Source organism: Phyllostomus hastatus, unplaced genomic scaffold (assembly GCF_019186645.2).
Source record: "Phyllostomus hastatus isolate PE091 unplaced genomic scaffold, TTU_PhHast_1.1 phas_contig_1, whole genome shotgun sequence".
NCBI lineage: Eukaryota > Metazoa > Chordata > Mammalia > Chiroptera > Phyllostomidae > Phyllostomus > Phyllostomus hastatus.
This window is the reverse complement of record NW_025333498.1, coordinates 12,576,365-12,597,615: the sequence shown is the minus strand read 5'-3', so window position 1 is coordinate 12,597,615 and position 21,251 is coordinate 12,576,365. Positions and strand designations below refer to the sequence as shown.

The window sequence follows — 21,251 nt, the reverse complement described above, 5'->3', positions numbered from 1 at the left end:
CTGAGGCACTAGTGACATGCAAACAGCCTCAGATAAGGCCCAGGGTTTCTGCATTGGAAGTGATCCATTATAAATGACTGCCCCTGTCCCCGTGTGTCATCTCTACTCTTCAACCATTATACTGACTTTGTACCAGTTTTTCTTCTGTGGAATTTTTGGCTTCCCAAATGATTCCTCACTTGTCCAATCCCAGTGATCTCCAAAAGTTGAAGATGGTGATATTTTAATACAAAGCCACACAGAAAATAGAGCATGTAATCACAATACTCACCGCTTTCATTTTCAAAGATTTGCTTTATAAGGCAACAAAGGAATGGAAATATTTTCCTTTAGATGAACATTTATTTTGACTCTTGCTCTCTTCTGAACTTCAAACAGCCTTTTAAAGCTCCATTTGTTTTAAAGGACACAAATGGAAAGTAAACAATTCATAAAAAAGGACTTGGTGCTTGCCCTGGCTGGCATAGCTCAGTGAATTGAGCGCGGACTGCGAACCAAAGTGTCACAGGTTCAATTCCCAGTCCGGGTACATGCCTGGGTTGCAGGCCATGACCCCCAGCAACCGCACATTGATGTTTCTCTCTCTCTCTCTCTCTCTCCCCCTCCCTTCCCTCTCTAAAAATAAATAAATAAAATCTTTTTTAAAAAAGACTTGGTGCTCAATGTATTTAATTTGACAAAGCATGTTTCCACTTAAAGAAAATGCAAAAAAGAATACAAAGTTGCAAAACCATACACTCTCTATTTCCAAACTTGGATGAACTTGTGTCTTTCTTCTCTGACACTCCCTTTCTCTGTCTCTGTCCTATACCCGTGGCCCTGGTCTCCCTTCCTCTCCCGTCTGTCCTTTCTGGCTCCCACATCTCTCTTGCCCCTCTCACGCCTGTGGCTATTCTCCGTCTCTGTCTCCTTTTATCTCTTGATGTGTACATGCCTGTCTATCTGTTTCATCTCTTTGTCTTCATCTCTCTCTCTCTCTCACCATAATACTGCCAGCAAACTAGAAAATGCTCAAAATTTGTCTTTTGCCTTGCTTTGTACTGTGTTATGTTAATTTCATTTTCAGTATTTGCTCCCATAAATTGTAAAATGAATAACAAGATTTTGTTAATATCAGAACAAGTCTGTTCCTGTGACAAGATAAAACAGTTAAATTAAGGTCATATCTCCAGTAATGTTTCAAGTAGTCACATCAGTTTTAATAACAAAGGGTTGCTCTGTCACACTATAGTATTTGTCATATGCATTACAGAATGGGAAGGTTAAAAACCTAAATCCACCACAGAATTTAATGGTATAGTTTATAAAAATTCATCACCACTATCCTGGGTTATATAAGTGCTGTAACTTTTCATTGGGGAGCACAGGTGCTTTTCCATGTATGAAGTACACTTCTAATGTGTTACGTGGCTTACAATCATCCCATGTTTTTCTGATAAAGAAAGTGATGCTCAAGGATAAATAATTCCATGACTAAGCAAATACATAAAAATTTCTAACAGTGGTAACGACACTGAGCAACAGTGTCTGCTAAGAGGTCCCACGTCACAGAGTAGTCTCTAGGACCTGGCATGGGCTTTACTCCTCACTTTTTTTTGCCAGAGTATACTGAACCCTCTCTGTTTACTCTTCTAATCCACCAGTGAGGGAGAATAAAAGAAGCTGATGCTCTTTCAATATTTTTCAAACCTTCTGAAATCCCACTGGGGACTACAAGATAAAAACATCTTCCTCGTACCAAGAGTTTCTAAGCTCTTTTCTAACTAATATTTATTCATGTTTAAAGAAATAGCAAAATGGAAAGAAAAAATACTTTAGGTAGGAAGAATATAAAAATAGAAATGAGAATTTCACCAATACCTAGTATATACACACAACATACATGTCTCCACAGAACAGACAATACTCCCTCTTGAGGAGCTAAACTTACCTGCTTTCCAGAGAGATTTCTAAGGCCAGGAGACTAAATACACATGAAGCCATTGAGTTCTGACTTGAACTAGATGGAAGGTTAAAAACTTGAATCGTGCCCGTCACAAAGTCATGTGACAGGAGTGCAAATAACACGCGTCACTCAATTTTATCACAGGCTACCAGCCACTGTCACTCTGAATGTGCATTCTTGAACAAGCACCCTCATCACTGTAAATATACTTCCTGAAGAGAGGAGAGAAGGGAGAGAGGGTTCTAACACACTTGGATTAAACGTGAATCACATTTTTACCTGGTAGTTATTCTGAGACAGATTTCATAAGAAAAAGAAATCATAGTTCATAAAGATAAAGGAAATGTGGGCAACCAGTCACATCTTCATTACATTTAGCCAAGTGAAGCAACATTACAATTTGAATAAAAACAAGTTTGGAAAACAAAGATCATAATCAGGCAAGGGAGGTGTGAAATTAGCACATTCTGTTTGCTCTAAGTCTGATGTTTTTTCTGTCTCCTGAAATTGACATTAATTGTTTTCCATTTTGGTCACATACTTCAGGAAAAAGTTCCCTGAGGTGCAAGTGCTGATCAGCCTGCATCGCTTACCTTTGTTAAGAGGACGGTCCACCGTCACTTCTGCATTGAGTACTTTATGAGGTATTGCATTGAGAGAGAAATAATTCCACGGTTTCAACCTGGCGCTCTTGTGAAATGTGGTGCTAGGAAACAGGCGACAGGCAGTGCATCTGAACAAATCACAGGTCCTCTAATTGCAGCTTAGCTCTAATTACTATTGAGGATAGTGTTTGCAACTTGATTCCAGGGAGAGGGCAGACTACCTTCTGACGACACTGAACCAAATATATCCTAAAAGACTGACAAGTTACTTTCTTTCATGTAATTTTTCTGATTGGCCCTCAGAAACTACCACTTTAACACAGTAGGAATGAAACCAAATAATGGGACACCCGCTTCTCCTTCCCAGAAAAGACATGCAAGTCTTTCAAAATATTTACGTATTTTAACAACTTGGAATTTTTGGTATCTTTCTTTTCTAGGTGGGCAACTGTATCTTTATTTGAATATTGCTTTTTATTTTTAAAAAATCTTCTCAAAATATGAACTTAATTTATATTGTTAGTCCAAAACAATTTATTTGCCGTCTGTTAGGCGTGAAGAATTTGTTTCCCTTCCTGTGTATTTTTAGATTTTTAAACAAAGATTCACAGCATATAATTTATAAAAAACTAAAGCTGATAATTTGATATTTATAACATTAACAGGGATGTTTCTGCATTTCAATTCAAAAACCTAATTTCAGTTATATGGGAAATAATCATGGTGAAATTAGCAGCTGTGCAGGCTTCCAACTAAATGATACATCATTTACTCAGGTATCTAACTAATTTCACTCTGTCTAGTGGCATCTGACCATGTGATCAGAACAAGGCTTCTGATATACCCAGGTTACACAGTGTGGCTATGACTGACTGGTTGTTTTGCTTACGCTAAGTTTACTGTCATTGATACTGATGAGTTAGCTTAATGGGCATCTGACTAAATGAAAAAAAAAACACACACAACACAACAACCTTGAAATGACTGGCGTTTACAAATGTCAGGAAGGATTTTACACCTTTGGTTGTGCAACTTAGCACTTTTGCCAACCACAGCCAACACGTTAGTGACGTACAGAACAAATTACACCACTCAAATTCAATGATTTGGTATATCTGTTTATGCCGGATCTGCATGGTAACTGTCCGGGACAGGTAAACCTAAGGGAATAATTAGATGCAGCAATCAAAATGGTAATTATAAAACCAGCTCTTAGTAAAGGTGCATATCTGCAGGCTCAGTGATCTCAGTTGTTATAACAAAATAGCATTCTAAATGGGGCATATTATGCTAGCTCTATACTTAAATTTCCCCCAAATAACAATTGTGCACTTCTTGCTCACGTAACATTTATTTAGTTCTTCATAATTAACATTCTAATCAGTGCTGTGGTTATGAATTTTTATTTTATTTTTAAAAATCTGTACCAAGATAGACCTCTCCTAAGAAACTCTTTGTTCAGTATGGATTATGTTGATGCTTCTTTCAAAGTATTTTTCTTTCATGGAGCCAGGCAAAATATCCGCCCCCCCTACCCCCGCTTTTTTTTTGTCTGTCCTTAAATCATGCCTGATTCGAGAATTATTTTTCTAAAATGTGTCCAAGTCTGGCACAGTAGTCCATACTCAAACCCCTGAACCCTTTATTTATACCTTTCACAGATGCTTAGCTTAGTTTAGTAGTGTACAAAGTGTGGTCCCCAGGCCAGCAGCATCACATCAGCATCAGCATCAGCATCATCTGAGAACTTGTTAGCAAAGCAAATTCCCAGGCTCCATCCCAAACCTGTGGAGTCACAAGCTCTGGGGGTGGGACCCAGCAATGTACGTTTTAACCAGCTCTCTAGGTGATTCAAGTGAACTGATGTTTGAGAACCACTCAAGTGAACCACTGTCATGTATGTACTAAGAGCAGTAAGAACATGTGATAAGGAACATCTAAACCTCTATGTGGGGAACTATAGGAGAGATAAAGGCTTAGCAGAGAAGTGGCATTTAAGTGGTCTGCTAAAGAATGGAAACAATCTGGATGAATCTGAAAGACGCACCAGGCACCCCTCACCCATCAAACCCATCGCCTGTGCCCTTGAGTTAATATAGGCCCAGAGATTCCAAGCTTTTATTCCACCTGTCATCATCTTTCTTCAGTCATTCCATTTTTTAGGACAACAAAGAAGAGTTGTCTCATTCCTGTTGGCCTCTTTGTCTACCAACAACTTTCCCCCCCCTAACTTTTAATTCCTTTTAGTGTAACCTACATTTTCTTTATTACTTTTTACTATTACTTCATGTCATAAATCAAGTGATCAGGCTTCTTATTTCTCCAGCCTAATAAAATTATAGTTTTGAAGTTCTTTATCAGTCCTCCTTGGCCTTGAAACCATTGGTAGAACATGATCCCGTATCTGCCCTCTTTTCCAAGCTTAACTTCTGATTTTCTTTCTTTCTTTTTTTAATCTTTATTATATTTTTTCCATTACCATGTAGTCTCCTTAGCCTTCTCCCCCAAGCAAGCACCCCAGTGTTGTCCATGTCCATGCCTGACTTTTGATTTCCAGCCACCTGGCAACCCGCTGGCACCTGAACTTCAGCTGGTACAAAATTAAACTAGCCACCCCAGTGCCCCTACCCCAAAGAACATTCCTCCTCTGTGGTCCTTGTTTTGCTGCCTGGCGCCACGAGTCTCCCAGTTACACAGACTCTAAAACCTGAAGCTGCATCTGACTGCTTCCTCTTCCTTGTCCCTTAATCAAGCTGGTTATGTCCATGACATCTTTCACCTCCTTCCCCTTTTCATACCCATGATCATTACCTTCAGCTAGCTCTTCATGAGCTGTTCACTAGCATAATCCTTTAATCACTATATTCCCCCTGTAGCCAAATAAATTCTTAAGAAAAACAGCTTGAATCAATCATTTTCCTACTCAAATGTCTTCCATAGCTCCCCTTAGTGACTTACGGACTCTGAAATCCAATACACTTGTTCTAATCTCCACTTTGCTACTTAGAAGCTGGACCACATTAAATGAATTAATTGACTTCTTAAGCCCCAGTTTTCTCAGCTGACAAGCAGGAATAAAATGGTAATCATATCTAATGAGGAGACCTGAAAGAACTAATACATGTAAATTCTAACTAAAGTGCATAGAACACTGAAGGATTCAGTAAATAATAAGCATTATTATTACCATCACCAAAGCCATTCCACATAATACAATTCCAATACCTCAGTTCAGTATCTGTCGCTATCTTCAAACTTAACTGAGAACCATTTTCTTACTCACCCTTTCTAACATACGTTAAACTGAATTATTCCTCAAGGGTGAGGGCCAAACCTTAGCTTTCTTTCTGTCTTTGGCTCCTTGGGCAGTGTCTTATGGAGCTGTTCACTGCACAAAACTCCGGCTGGTTCTTGCACACACATTTCTCTTAGTTCTATCACTTTGTTCATGCTTCCCAGGACAACTTTCCCTTACTGTCCTCTTTCAAATTCGTTCCATTTTTCAGGTGGTGTTTTAGATGTCATCTCTTCCAGGAAGTCTTCCTACTTCCATCAGAAGAAAACATTTTGCTCTCCTGTGAACCCACAATACCTCTCATTTACACCTCTCTTACAGTACTTAAGACATTCTACTGTGCATGTCTCTTTCCCTGCAAGGAGCTCTACACTCTTTTGAGTTAGAGACCAGACTTGATTTACTGCTGTTTGCCTAGTACCTTGCCCAGAGAAAACACTCAGTGGATGTGCTGAGTGATGAATGAGGTAAAGAGAACAACATGTACACTCTCATTACAAGAACTGTGCTGCTGCATACTACCCGATTAAAGGTTTCCTTTCCCATTGATAATCATGATGGTCTTTAAAGAGTAAATGGTTTACGAGAGTTAAAGAAACAACCCATTTACAACATAAGAACCCCGTATATTGTAAATGGGGTGTATGCCTAACCTTGAGTTTAAAGTTAGTATTCTGGAACTTAATAGCATTTTCCATGAAAACAAAATCATAAATGGTCATTGGATTACTGGGATAGTTCTCAAAAGCTTAATTACCCCACAGGAGAGGTGTATTAGAGAGAACATTACACTAGCAATAGCACCTAAATGACATAATATGGGGTCCCAAACAGGAGTCAATATCCTCCAAATATTTGTGAAGATGTCCAGTGTTTCTTGCAGAACAAGTATCCATCAGTAGATGAGTGGATTAAAAAAATCTGTGGTACATTTATACAATGGAATACTGTACTACTTGCAAATAAAAAAGAAGAAAATCATACCTTTGTGACAGCATGAATAGACCTGAAGAACATTATGCTAAGTGAAATAAGCCAGTCAGAGAAAGACAAATACCGTATGGTTTCACTCATATGTGGAATCTAATGAACAAAATGAACAAACAAGCTAAACAGAGACAAACACATAGATCAGAGAGCAGGCTGACAGTTATCTTGGTTAGAGGGGAAGAAGTGCTGGGTGGAGGGAGGAAGGGAAGCATTGAGCAAAAAAAAAAAAAGAAAAGAAAAAAACTCATGGACACAGACAGCAGAGTGGTGATTGCTGGGAGGAGTGGGGTGGAGGGTGCAGGAGGGTATGGGGGGATAAATGGTGATGGACAGAGACTTGATCTGGGGGGATGAACACGCAATACAGTGTACAGATGATGTGCTGTGAGACTATGCAACTGAAATCTATATAATTTTGTTAACCAGTGTCACCCCAATAAATTCAATAAAAAGGAAAAAACAGAAAAACAAAAAACATGAATTTTGTATTCTTCTTTGTATTTTAAGACATACTCAGAAAACCATAACCAGAAGCCAATTTTCCTGTGTATTCCGATGATTTCTTTTCATTAGGGTGAACATGATCTGGTTAAAGAATCGATTTATAATTGCCAATTTTAAGTTATAAATTTAGAAAATAAAAGGCCCCTATGAAATTGTCCATATTTAAAATATTTAGAAATCAGAACTTGTTTTCTTTTTATTTACAATTCTAAATTTCAGCTCCTTTGTCTCCATATCCCCTGACAAACACATAATGACCTGTTAATAAACTTTTAATTACATTCATTAGGAAAGCTTGTTACTTTAAAGTAACTCTTGAGTGAGTAAATAATTCTTTTTTAATGGAAAAATGATTGCCTTTCCAATAATCTAAATTGCAACGTTACATTTCCACAAATTTACTTATTTAAAGCAGGCAAGTCGATAAACAAGAAGTTATGTGTGAAAAAGACGTATTTCCAATTGCTCCTCTTGCTCCCTCAGCACTGAGCTCAGCATTATGGTAAACTGAACACTGGGGCCCCCAGTCCTTAAGAAGGTAACTGTCTATTTGGAAAACAAAAATAATACATCTGAAACAACTGGAGACTATACTCAGACATAAAATTTAGTGTAAATGGTGGGCACAGACAGAGAAGTAGTATGGGAGAGAAGAATATAACCTCCACAGTGGCAGGGTCTCGGTTCACTAATATACCCTAAGCACCTAGAACCAGGCCTTGCACATACTGTGGGCCCAACACACAACTGCTACACTCAAAGGAAAGACCAAGTGGGTTAGAAAGCCTGTGAGGGCAGGACGGGAGAGAGGCCATAAAAATGTGTGATTCCTTGGCTCTTCCCTTGACTCACCACCTACATCCAGGCTATCTGCAAGTCCTGTTGTCTCTGCCTCCAACATACATTGAAAATCTTTCTTCTTCTCTCCTTGTCACTGCCACACTGTAGTCCAAGCCACCAACATCTAACTGGATTACAACAGCTCTTTCTGGGACCACTTATGTGTCCCTACCCTTGGTTTTCCACACCGCAGCCAAGCAGTTTAAAAATACAAATCTTATCACGCTACTCCAGTACACAATGGTTTCCCACCACACTTTTGAATAAAATCTTACCATGGCTGACAGTTAACACGTGATTGAGTCCATGCTTAGTTTCAGGGCCTCACTTTCTGTCCTCTCACCCTCCCCTCCCCTCCCCCACCAAGATCTAGGCTTCAGTTCTCTTTCCCAAACATGTCAAATTCATTCTCATATCAAGGCTTTTGCCCTTGCTGATCTCTCAGCATGCAACTCTCCCTCCCCAAGTCATTTGTGTCTTAGCTCAGCTGAGGCACAGCAGAGGCCTTCAGCGAGGCCTTCCCTATGTTACACTGCTCTGTTTGGCTTAGCTACCCCCTTATCTTTCTCTAGAGTATCTTGTCTTCTTTGTTTACTTGTTCATTGTCGCCTCTCACTAGAATATAATCTCCACCACAGCAACAGCTCTATTTTAGGTATTCTACTCCCAGCTTCTAGAACAGTGCTAGGCTTGTGGTGGGCACTCAATACCTATTTTAAATGAATGAATGAATGAATGAATGAATGACTATACTTCCTACACCTTTTCAAGTATGAAGACACATTTTATTTAAAAAAATTGTTTACACAACTGTACTTGAACAAAAAAAATAAAAATTTTTAAATTGTATTTTTCCCATTACCATTTATCCACCTTATACCCTCTTTCACCTCCAGGCAACCCTACCCACCCACAATCACCACATTTTTATCTGTGTCTATGAGTCCTTTTTCTGTTTTGTTCAGTCCCTCCACCCCTGCCCCCAACCCTGAGCTGTCATCTTCCTCTCTATCTGTGAGTCTGTCTCTATTTTGCGTGTTAGTTCAGTTTGTTCATTAGATTCCACATATGAGTGAAATCATATGGTATTTGTCTTTCACTGACTGGCTTATTTCACTTAGCATTATGTTCTTCATTTTAAACAGATTACATCATTGAAGGACTCCTCTTGTGTTATTACTGTTTTCTTCCTTAGTATTCACTGATTATATACAATGCTGTTGTGAACTCAGTATCATCTAAAATAAAGGTATTTCTTTATCATATTAGGGCTGATATACATCGGCAAGAATATGTTGGGTATGTGTGAGACATGGTATTTATTCAATGTCCACAATACATGGTTCCCATTTCCATTTACAGGTACATGATGTTATGGGACTCACTGCAATGCAGACTTAGTATAAGGGAGCAGAAGGAATGGCAGCTGTCCTCATTAGAACTTTCTCAAGACACTGACAAGAATAAACTCAGTGTAAAGCTTTATCCTAAACAAAGATAAATTGACTTTTGTTTTAATCCTCACCCAAGGATATGTTTTTATTGATTGAGAAAGAGAGAGAGGGTGGGGGGGGACATCAATGTGAGAGAGAAACATGTGAGATCAGTTGCCTCCCATACGCACGCTTACCAGGGATCGACCTTGCAACCTAGGTATGTGCTCTGACCAGTAATTAAACTCATAACCTTTTTGTGTAGGGGACAATGCTCCAACCAACTGAACCACTTGGCCAGGGCAAACTAACTTATAGTTGAACTTTTTAACACTCAAGTAGATTTATTGTTTACCTTTACTCATGTGTACAACAATGGCTAACACACAGCATTTAGTATATGCCAACACTATTCTAAGCACATTATTCACCCAGTCTTCAAATGAATGCAGTAAGGGAGGAACTTCCTATTACCTGCATTTCACAGATGAGGAAACAGGGCACACAAAGATTATGCATCTTGCTCAAGGTCACAAACCAGATAAGTGGCAGAGCTGATATGCAAATGCACATTTCTGGCTCTACAGTCCACTTTAACCATTGTGCAATACTGCCTTTCTAGTGGAAGGTACTGTCTTTACACCGGTAGAGAATCTCTTGCAAAATACATAGCATATAAGAAAAATTACCCATGAGATGTCAGCTGCTTCTAAATATGCATATTCCACTTACAAACATTTTTAAGTGGTTGTTTTTCTCATTACTGCCAAATAAAGGTCTGGGATGCTTAGCAGCAAGTGACTTCATGAAGCAGTTCTATATCATGTGGGAAATCATGAGGAAAATCTAAATCAAATACCAAATGTCCCTGTGCTTTAATATCACAGTGAAAACAGCATTATTTTCTAGAATGCACTGTGAAGCCTGTGATAAGATAGCATATCTTAAAATGACTGGAAACCCAAAATGGATTTCTGAGTGTTATTCCTGACTTGCCAAGAATGTTCTATTCTGACAGGTTAGAACATGGGGATTCAGACCTCACCTTAGTATGTAAGGTCTTTAACTGTGCAAACCTCAGAGATTTCTGCACAGTTTTGGGTCAGGCTATTTATGAAGGAAGTTCAATCTTAGCTTATAGAACCAAGACAATGCTAATAAGAGTGAGGTTGTTTTGTCATTCTAGAAGATCCTTCATTTTTTTCTAACTCCACCCACTTCTTCCTTTTTAAAGAGGTTAGTTAGCTTTCTGGTAAAACATGAATGAATCAAGGAGAAGCTGAGTCTGCTGACCCCGGCACCTGCTGAGCAGCATGACCCTTATGTAATAAACCTGTTAGAAAGCAGATTTTCTTTTCCACATGGGACTGTGTTCGCTTTTCTCATGTGAGACTTGGCAAGTGGGACACCCTGAGTCTGACAGGCCACTTCTCTGCTCTTCAGCTGGCAACTCTTTTACACAGACATCAGCCAGAACCCTTACTGGGGCACGCAGTGGATCAGAGCTTCTGAAGCACGTCCAGTGGAGAGAATCCATCATCCCTGCGCTCTCTGACTGTCCCGCATCCCAGCAGCATCACAGCACTCCTGCAAGTGACTCCAGCTCCAGCGAGATCACACAAAAACACTGGGTCAGGAGGGATTGGCTGTTGATGTGAAGCCGGCAAATATCTGCATGCGATTCTTCGAGAAAAGGAATCCGTGGGTTCTAATTTAAGGATCTCTGGCATAAAGCCTAAGCAAAATCAAAATCCACAAACAAGTGCTTGTTTGGGGGAGAATGGAATCAGATTTAATCATTTCTCAAAGGATTCTGTGATTCGAAGAGCTTAAAAATCTCTGCATATATTTCTGAAAAATTATAAGCTAACTGAATATCTTTTTGCAAATCAAATTGGATTTTTAATGTATGAGAGGAGCCAGTGAATAAAGAACATCTACAATGAATCTTTCTGTAAAGCAAATACTTATTTCATAAACCGCAGATGTAGCCCAGAGTTTTTCAGTTTTTACAAAAGATTCAGATTATTCAATATCAGGCTTGTTCAAATAGAACACATCATGATATTGTATGAATAGTAGCTAACACCCATTAAAAATTTATAATGTAGCCTGGAGGTCAAGTTCAGGTTCTATGTAAACTGAAAAAGAGGAAACTAAAAAGTCTCTGCTCTTAAGTGGACAGAACCTTAGCTATCCTCTGCTCCAAAGACCTCATTTTATGGATGAAGAAATTGAGGTTCTGAGAGGTTACGTGACTTGCCCAAGGTCATTGCAATAGTTACAGACAATAACAGCTGTAAAAATAATGACAGTGATTATGATGATGATGACAGCACTATGATCTATTGGGCATTTACTTGAGCTAAGCCTTTTAAGACTTTAACCTCATGTACTTTCACTACAACCCTAGAAGATTTTATTTCATCTACTCAGCAGATGAAGCACCCTGCCCAGGGCTCCACAGCCAATAAACGGACAACTCAGAACCCAGACCAACTCACAACTCAGAACCCTGTTTTAATTTGAAAGAAGTGCTTATAGGCATTAGGTTAAACTGCCTTCCAGAATACAGCAGAACAGAGAGCCACATGATCTTGAAGTATAAATAACTGAGAGGTTAGTTAGGAAAAGTGTATCAACAAACTTTAAGTTTTATATATTTAAAAGGTTTTTCCTTTTTTTTTTAATGTAGTATTAGCCAGTCCTTGGTAATGCTACCCCCTCACAGGTATATACTAGGAGTACAACAGGGGTACAGGTTCAACCCTGTTTCCCCAGGCATCTCTCCCATCTGCAGGCCAAGGGAATAGACCCATATGGAGTCTATGCTCTCCCTCCTCCATTTCTAGACCACATTCTGGGTACTCAGGGCTTTATATATCCATGTCCTAATAGTCCTGGAGCCACTTCCAGGGCCTGCAAAGGTCTCTTTCCAGATCTGTCCCCCTGAGTTACCAGCGAGTGGCCTCTGAATGGCTGTTTTCAGGAAAGGTAGCTGGAGCTTGGCAGTGGGGCATGGGGCCACACGCCTGTAGTGGAGGGCTGAGCTGGGGTGGAATAAAAGGGCATGGGACAGGAGTCACATCGTGATTCCATGAGAACCTTGAGAATCCTAAATAATTCTGGAAATTCTAAAATAAAACCTGGTCTTTTTAAATTTTTATGACTATATGTTTGTCAATATAAGAGGATAATAGCCCTGACCAGTGTGGCTCAGTTGGTTGAGCACCATCCCACAAAGCAAAAGATTGCCAGTTTGATTCCCAGTCAGGGCACATGCCTAGGCTGTGGGCCGGTCCTCGTGTGGACAACATGCAAGAGGCAACCAATCGATGTTTCTCTTTCTTTTTTTTCTCCTCCCTCCCCCTTTCTCTAAAAACAAATAAATAAATTTTTTTTTAAAAAAGGATAACATATACTTTATCAGCTTAATAGCTTTTTAACTTTAAAATAGACGTATGTGGGCCTCACACATGGTAGGGTGGGTAGGGTAGGCCTGCCTGCTTTCTGCTTCCCAGTGCTGCTCTCTCTTGGCTTTCCTGGCCCTTTGACCCCTTTGGCAGGGCTCTGTATCTGCTGTGGGTCCTGTGTTCCTCACTCTGCCTTTAATGGTGACTTGGTATGAAGTCCATCTATGCAAACATCAGCTGGCTTCAGGCAAGCATGGTCAAGAATTTCAGTATTGACTAAATTAAGTCTCTGGAGCAAGAAATGTTCCTGACGAAGAAAACAGGGACCAGACCAACGCAGGTCTTACAGGTCATGTTAAGGTGTGCAGATGTAATCTAAAGGTAGTGAATAGTCAAAATAGATTTTAAACAAAGTCATGGCATGATGAGACTTTCATGTTAGGAAAATCAGGGGTTGGAGAATGGATTGTGTGTATATTCTAGAAGAGCTGAGGAAGGGGAGAGAGGGGAGGGAGACAGAGACTGATGGAGCTAAGGAGTCCAACTGGAAGCATCCCAGTAATCCGGGTGAGAGACAGTGTTGGCACAAGCAGGGTTAGGTTGTAGTGAGAAAAGACAGATGAAAGAGGTAACTCAACAGGACATGGGAACTGATTGGATATGGGGCTGATATCCAATGGACCAAAGCAAAGTTCCCGGCCTGGGTAGATGAGGGGTCAATCACAGAGAAGGAGAGCGGAGGGAGGAGTACGCTTGCAGAAAAACTTGGTTTCTGAGCTTTGACTTCAGTGCCACTCCAAATCAGGGTTTTGGGTTTTCCTTTTTCAATATCACATGCCGAGGCTGAGAGCCCAAGGCCACAGTGCAGGACACAGGCCCCGCCCTTCCCCCTGTGCCCTGCTTCTCTTCTGCCACCAGGAGGGAGGGAGGGTGGGCAAACAATAGCCATGAAAAAGGGAATTCCTGAATGAGACTCTCATTTATAATTCTTCTGTAAGAGATAATCATTTGTTTAAGATATTTGGCTATAATAAAAGTTACCAGAATTATTTGATAAATGAAAATGTGTTAGAATTTCCACAATTATACTTGATTTTTGGGTGTCTCAAATATTATAGCGAGAATTCAGATTTAGTCACTATATCAGGATTTGGCTCTCTAATATTTTATGTTAACCTCATAAATGTTGATCCTTTAAAGATAAAGAAAATTAGAGAATGGCTAATCCATATTCTTCCGTAACATATCTTCTCAAACTTTACACAAGCATTTCAAAGTACATCTCTATAAAAAATTAATCCTTATCAATAGATCTGAGTTACAGTCTCTTCTCAGTCTCCAAGAATTTCACATGGGCAAAACAAAACCAGAACAAAAATTTTCACCCGAACAGAAATTTTAAGTAATAGCACTTAATTTTGGATAAAAAGAATAATGTAATTTTAATTTTTTCATTTTTCCAGACTAAACATCAACTGATATACTAATAATCCTTTGTGAAGTTAGCAGCTACCAGGAAAAAACTAACAAACAAACAAAAACAAATAAAACCATAAAGGATGGGTTCAGTTCTTTTTTTTTAAGATTTTTAAATTTATTTTTAGACAGAGGGGAAGGAAGAAAAATAAAGGGAGAAAAACATCAGTATATGGTTACCTCTTGCATTCTCCCCATGGGGGACCAGGCTCACAACTCAGGAATATGCCTTGACTGGGAGTCAAACCAGTGACCCTTTGATTTGCAGGCTGGTGCTCAATCCCCTGAGCCATACCAGCCAGGGTTGGGTTTGGTTCTTGAAAACAAACTTTTCAAAAGTAAAGTGTATCATTTTGCTCAACGTTGATGAGCATTGTCTGCATTATTCATTAGCTATATCATATGCAGTAAAGTTGTTATTTTTTTAAATCTAAAATTTAGGTTAAAAGCAAAATTTAAGGAAGTTGCTTTTAAACAATTGTGCTTTGTGAATTTTTGAAGTTAAAAAAACAGAAACAAATATTCTGTAAGGAAAACAAGAATACAGATGAGAAGCTTTCAAGGTCTCCATCAATATTTTAAGCAAGCTGAGAGTAAAAAGTCATGTTGTTTCAGCAATGCCAAGGTTACTCAGATCTAATGCCTATGTGGCTTTGGATAAAATTCTTAATTTCTTTATATCCCAGTTTCTTTGTGAATAATAGAAAAAGCATCAACACAAACTTACAAAAATGCTACAGAAACTAAGGTTTCTAATGAGTTCTGACATTCACTTGATAAAAAAGTATATAACACTATTATTAGATCCACCTTATTTTATCTTCACACAGACCTGCATTCCTGTGAACCAAAGGAATGGTATTTTAAATCACTCCTTTACTATTATGCTTTTTAAGATTGATAACAAGCCCTGGCCAGGTGGTTCAGTTGGTTGAGCATTGTACTGTACACCAAAAGGTTGTGGGTTCAATCCCCAGTCCGGACACATACCTAGATTGCAGGTTCGATCCCCAGTCCAGGTGCATGTGAGAAGCAACCAATCGATCTTTCTTACTCATATCAGTATTTCTCTCTCTGTCTCTCTCTCTCCATTTCTCCTTCCTCCCTTCCTCTCTCTCTAAAATCAATAAGCACATCCTTGGATGAGGATTAAAAAATAATAATAAGATTGATAACAAAATCTTTCCCCAGGAGGAATAGGCAAAAAAAATTAACAAAAAGAGGGTGCTTTAACAGAAGTATTACCCATGCCTAGATTAAAGGATTTGAATTTTACATATGAACTGCATTTATAGTGAGACAAATACACACTACAATCTATAGGGAAAGAAAGAACTGTGCCTTTCTGTGAATGAAATGCAGACCAGAACTGCCAATAATCAGACAGGCAGCATTGTCCTCACTCAGAACACTAAAATAAAATGAACTTTTCTGCTTATTCTTCTTAAAATTGTTAGGGGTTCTCTCAGTGCAAATAACAAAAGTAGAAAGTCTATGGAAGCAGAATCTAAACTATCTTTGATCAGTTCTAAGCAAGTTATTTATTTGTTTCATCCTGAACAAGGAGCAGAGTGGACTGAAAAATACCCCCTAGTAAACAATGACAAAATCTGCTGGGTAACCACAAAAATAATTACTATGCAAACACTCACATTATAGTCAAATTAATTGCAGCTAGTTACAGGAAAAGACCATTAAGAGCCACAAAGCCTATAAACAAACTAGATGGAAGTGACGCTAGAAGCTATTTTGAAGTCATACTTGCACACGGAGAAAATTACGTTCTTTACATAAAACATGAACATTTATCAGTACAGAAACAATGATTAACTACCATCTTCCCTTATAGTTCAGAAGAGTTGGCAATGATGGAGGATTATGAAGGAGGCAGGTTAAGGAGGCAAGTTAATGAAAGAAAAGTAGGTTTTGCCTGAGGAGCTCTTTGCTTCACCGGCTCTCCCCTCTTTCCTTTTGAACGCTCTTTAGCTCTGCATTCTGAGATGTTATCTGTCTCTCTAGGGTCTCCTCTGGCTTCTTTGATTAAGTTGCTCTGTCCCTCTGAGGCCTGTTCTTCCTCTTCCGGTTCTGCGCATATGGATGTTCAGGTTCCCACACTGGTTTTCTGCTGGTGGCCCTCTACACCTTCTCCCTGGATGATCCCTGCCTCTCAGGACACTATCTCTGCGAGTGACTGCTACACGCAGCCCGGGCGCCTGTGCATGCCTCCAATCTGTACATCCAGATACTGGATGGCTGGAGGTTGCTGGAGGTTGTCGACTAGATGTGCCAGAACCATGTCTAGAACCTCATTTCTTTGGGCTGAGAGATTTTACTTTGAAATGTGATGGAATGAAGTCACTCATCCTAAAGGAATATTCTGAGAGAATAAAAGATATTATTTAGAAGAGGAAGAAAGCCAGTGGCAAAGGGTAAAAAAGGAAAAATGATAACACTATCTCTAATAAGTCTTCAGTCAGTGAACAAGAATTAGATATTTTAACAATGCTTTTAACCATCTGAGTACAAATTAAATTTAACACTACTTGAACTTTAAGTTCAAATAATGGATGGCCCTTCATTCTCTTGGGTTTGTTTTGCCCCTCTATAAATGTTAAAGCCAGATTGAGAAACAGAAGTAGAAATGCTGTTTTTATTTCGAATTCTCCTCGCCTCCAAGCATTGCTCCTTTCCCTGCAAAGTCGAGAAGCTTTCAAAGGCCACTTGTCTGGAAGGCTCCATGTGGTAGTTAATCACACCCCCGCCTTCACTGAGAAGGCTAAACCACAGGGAAGAATACCAGAAAAAAATAAAGGAGAAAACAACATATTTTTTCTCTGCTAGAATTTCTGTGTGAAGTATTAACTAGTTGTGCCAAATTGTTTTGGTATCATTAGAATAAAAAATATTTTTGCAGGTAAGGAAGGGGCCCATATATTCAGATTGTATTCTAAACCTAATGTTATATCCATTGTATATTTTAAAAACTTAAAGTGTTACAAGATTGTCATTGAAAATCCATAAGAATTTCTTAATGATTTTAAAAATAAAAGTTGAAACATTTAATTCCAATACATTTGCAGGAAAACTTGAACTTGACTGTGTCCCAGGACAACTCCTCTCCTGGTATTCTTTAAGTTGCTTGATGGCAACTCTAATAGAGCACATGACTCCTACCTTTCCTTTTCTTCCCACAGCTACATAGCCACTCTGAGGCCTCAATATTTAACACTACAGTATGCCTCAAGATCATCTCTGGGTTGGCCACTGTCTTGGTTCAGATCCTCTTCGCTTCCCATCAGCACTGGCTCCTTCACTCTACTGTTATTTTCCTTAAATCCATATTTAGGCTGCTGTCAGAACAATATATCAAGAATCCAAACTGAAAATTGAACCACATGACTCTTCTGAGGAAAATTCTTTTCTTTCTGTTCATCTAGTCAAAAAATATCTATTGAGCTCCAGGACCTATCTGTCAGATCAATACAGTGTGAATAATGTGGCATGAGCAAGCCAACAGGGTTTCCAGGCCCATGAGCTTTGCTTTCACCATGTGATTTACACTAACGTGGCTTATGTGGCCCTCCACGATGAGACCCCTCACTATCATCTGGGCTTCATTTCTCACCATCTTGGTCTCAAACACTGTATCAGCAAAACACATCTGTCTCCAATTTCCTGTGTACGTCATGTCATGCTATTTCTCACCTCTGTGATTTTCTCCTACTGACCGTTTCCTCTCCTCCCCACTCTCATTTGTCTGTTGCTATCCATTCTTTAAGAGAGGAAATCTCTCTATGACTAACTCAGGCTGTGTGAATTTTCCTTCTATTGTGTTCCAGTAATACCTGCATTCCACACCCACATCATCACACCTACCACATTGTGTTGTGTTGTGTGTGTGTGTGTGTGCATATAATCATGTTAGGTACACCAATTCTAGACAAATACTTATTTTTCAGCTACCAAACTCAACATAATGATTTGCATATTCTAGAATGATTTCAGAGAAAATTGGTGGCAAAGAGATGCTAATATTAGACAGAATTATCTTGAGGAGAAGAGGGAAGGAGGAAAGAGCTGTTTGGACTGTAGCTATAATCCCACATCAACAATGGTCTTTAAAAATTCAGGAAATTCAACCAATAAAGACTAAATTCAACTGACTGCCTTGTTCCAGCAATCTTTGCTACACTAATATGTTTGCCTTCCTGACTGAGGTATTAATGGTTGTGTTGGGCTAAAGGCTGGTCCTTTTGCCAGAACCAGGGGATTGAGGAAAAGCTCTGTTAACAGAGGGCTTCTAGCATTCTTTTATGGGATATAAGGAATCCAGGAGAAAACTAGATATGAATACAGTAATACTGAGGCAGCAGAAAGTAAACATTACCTGCACATGGATCATTATGACATGGAGGAAAAGCTCCATGCTGGCAGGCTGCTACACGAAAAGCTAAGACTTCCTCAAAGCCTGCAGGCCACTGCATGAGAAAACAGGGCAACAAGAGCCCAGCTATCTGGGGCCCACTGGATTGAAGGGCTGTTGCTTATTAAGGCCATGATTAGTGAGGTGTAAGACAAAACTACCTTCTTAGATGAGATCTTGGAATAATTTGTTTTTTTCCCCACTTTAAGTTACTTTAGTTTTAATTAGTTTAGATAATATAAAGTTGATTATATATCAGATACATAATTTCACAGTGAAACTAAAGTTTCGCTGATAACATGACAAAAAGTATACATAAAAAAAGTATATAGCTCCTTTCCATGTGTAAGCCCTATTACTGTAATTCTCTAATTATATAGAATTGGTGTCTACTTTAAATAGAACTTTGTCTGTATATGTCAGTATATTTCTAGCAGAAAATATGGCAACTGAATCTGCGCTCTTTTATAATAACTAATCTTCAGGGGAAAAATCAGGTCAATTTAAGGGCTTATTAAAACCTTATAAGTTGTATAACCTATTATTCTTATTAGAAAAAACTATAATTGCTTTTCAACTAAATTTTGGGTAATTATGTTTCAATATTTTAGTAAATTACCATAAAGAAAACATTGAATAAAATAATTGCTTTGTGGTTAGTACTGACAGCTGGTCTTAGTTTAAAAAACTCCCAATAACTGGTGGTTGTGAATAAATGTGAATGGGTTGAACTTCTGTAAGTTTTCTCAGGATGATATATTTAACTCTCTTAATGTTTTTAAACTGACATATGTCTATTTTGCACACTAAGAAATTAATCAGCTTAATTATTTTTCCTGTTTCTGCAATTAGTCATTATTTAATTCCATATTTACATGGTATTATTTTTGGCTAGATACTTTGACGTCACTTACTTTCCTCACCTACAGTGTCCTGAATACGGGATGTGTGTGTGCCTGCATCCATCCACATTGATAGCTTCTTCATACCATGCTTATATTTATGTTTGTCATACAGTTAAGTACTGTAGATATCCAATTGTAAGCTCAAGTCCATTTACCCATTCATTGAAATGCTTATTAAGCAACTACTATGAACCAGGCCCTGTGTTCCTGAGTCAGACATGTGCCCAGCTCTCAGGAAGCTGGGAATACAAAACAAGCACATGTGACAGGGGCAGTGAGTGAGGTGGAACTCTCCTTTCTGAGTGCATGCCAAAAGTTAAACCATACCTTAAAATTATAAAAATAATACACAAAACAAAATGATGTAGTAGATACATTCGTCTTGCCTTCTCAAATCAAAACCATCAGAGGTGTGAGTGGTGTCTGTCTGTAGGTGTACAGTCACTCTGAGGTCATCTGCGAGGTGTAGAAAGAAAATGGTTTTCAGTTACTGTCCACCTCACTCATGTATGTATTCATAGATGCCCTTCCCAGATACTGAGAACCATTTAGGATCAACTCAAACCATCACTATTATTCATTCCCAGTCAAGACTATTCAGAAGTGACTAACTTACAAACCTAGTGGGAAACAGCTTTTTGACCTGGAAAAGCCATTAGACTCTGAAGCCTGAAAGGACACTGGCCCTTCACTGTTCAGCTGATCAGAAATCGGAGGTAATTCCATTTACACTGCCAACAGACTTTGCTCCAGTGTGTTAATTCCTGGTTTGGTGTAGTTTCTTCTACCTGAGAAAAGCTTACATGACCTCCTGCATGAAACTAGCTAGAACTATTATATGAATAAGAAGAACGTTTCCTTACTCACACACCTACCAACACAGACACATACACATTAAATCTAGAAATGTATGAAATTTTCTAATCACCTATGCCATATGAGAATTAGGGCTGATGTGCAGAACAAGTTACATGTTTAACTTACTCTGACATACACATTAGACTGACAAAAATCTGGCCACATTAGGAGAGTACCTCCCAGTTATTATTGTTGACAAAAGCCTATGTGACAATAACTTCTTAGGCTTGTAGAATCCCACTATAATAGAAAACTGTGTATTCCCAGGAAGAGTAAATCCTGGATCATATGGAGAACAATAGCAAATAATTGGAGTTTTCTGTAGAGCAATTTTTAAGCAGCAAAATATTTGCTTCTTCAATGTTTTCTTTGATTGCAAGTATTGGCACATGTTGACTGTTATTGGCTTACTGGTATAAAATGAAAAATGGGAATTCCAAACTCAGTGCTCTTCTTTAATGAATACTAAGTGACTTCAAACCCAAGTAAGATAATTCAAAAGATCCCACTGGCTTGTAAATTATAAGGAAGAGTTTAAAATGCCTGTTAGCTGCTGTTGTCATA

At 38.8% G+C, this 21,251-nt stretch overlaps 1 protein-coding gene across 4 annotated transcripts in view; it reads right to left on the bottom strand.

Moving 5' to 3' along the window:
- ZNF385B (zinc finger protein 385B) overlaps positions 1-21,251 on the bottom strand; it is a 362,179-nt gene that overhangs the window by 87,157 nt on the left and 253,771 nt on the right. Inside the window, exon 1 of one of the 4 annotated variants that reach the window (XM_045830969.1) lies at positions 2,539-2,709. The exons of 2 other annotated variants lie outside the window; for them this stretch is intronic. The gene's annotated coding sequence lies outside the window, so the exon portion shown is untranslated. Of the gene's footprint in view, positions 1-1,930; positions 2,027-2,538; positions 2,710-21,251 lie in introns of those variants that run through there. One more of the 4 variants, XM_045831789.1, reaches the window with a different exon arrangement.